Source organism: Myotis brandtii, unplaced genomic scaffold (assembly GCF_000412655.1).
Source record: "Myotis brandtii unplaced genomic scaffold, ASM41265v1 scaffold1186, whole genome shotgun sequence".
NCBI lineage: Eukaryota > Metazoa > Chordata > Mammalia > Chiroptera > Vespertilionidae > Myotis > Myotis brandtii.
In genome coordinates, this window is record NW_005354120.1 from 85,026 (window position 1) to 85,852 (window position 827).

Consider the following 827-nt stretch of genomic DNA (forward strand, 5'->3'; position numbering starts at 1 on the left):
TTCTGTCAACCTGCACGTCAGTTTAAACAAGAGTCTTCCCAGAAGAAAACACAACACTGATGAGGTAGGATAGATCCGACTTCCTCTCACTCTCTTTTGGTCTAGATTCCTGTCTAGTCCGGCATATTCCCTCCTGCATGGTGCAGATAAATGAGAAGATAGAACCAAAGAGTCAGCCAGGTAAGAAAGGGGCCACCTGGACACTTGATTTGATTGTGAAATTGAGAGAGAGAGAGAGAGAGAGAGAGAGAGAGAGAGAGAGAGAGAGAGAGAGAAACTATGTATCTTAAATTTATGAACAAATCATGAATTCTCTGTAGCCACCACTCACTGGGTACTTCTAAAGAAAGACTTCCTAGAAGTCCAGAGCCTGTATTTCTAAGTACAAACCCGGCCACTGCCCCTCTCACCTCGCGTGAGAGCGGTGCGTCAGACTGTGGGGTTCCTGATTCGCACAACCCGGGCAAGGCCAGCGATCGCTGACACCTAAGTGGGGCCCTGCACTGCCACAACAAGTCCCCCCGGGCGGCCTGGCCCCTGGCTTCCCAGTCTCCATTAGTGAGTGACGGCCAGTAAGACTCTGGACGGAGAAAGAATGCGGGAGGGGTAGGATTTACTTCCCGGCAGGACAGATGGGGAAAGACAGATGCCTGTGTGTCCCTCTTTTCGACTTAGGTGTCTCTATTGCTCCATAAATAAAACGTGTCCCTGCCTTCTGCGAGCTCTATAAAGGCGGCGGAACGGCCGTGCCCGGGGCATTCCGGGCGGGGCACGAGCAGAGCCGCAACAGGTGAGATCGCCGCTGCAGGTGCCGCCCTCGCCACCCA

The 827-nt window shown here is 53.0% G+C and overlaps 1 protein-coding gene across 1 annotated transcript in view; it reads left to right on the forward strand.

Annotated features, from left to right (window-relative positions):
- Nucleotides 1-641: 641 nt before the first annotated feature.
- SLC26A4 (solute carrier family 26 (anion exchanger), member 4) overlaps nt 642-827 on the forward strand; it is a 41,948-nt gene continuing 41,762 nt past the window's right edge. Inside the window, exon 1 of the mRNA XM_014531088.1 lies at nt 642-790. The gene's annotated coding sequence lies outside the window, so the exon portion shown is untranslated. The remainder of the gene's footprint in view (nt 791-827) is intronic.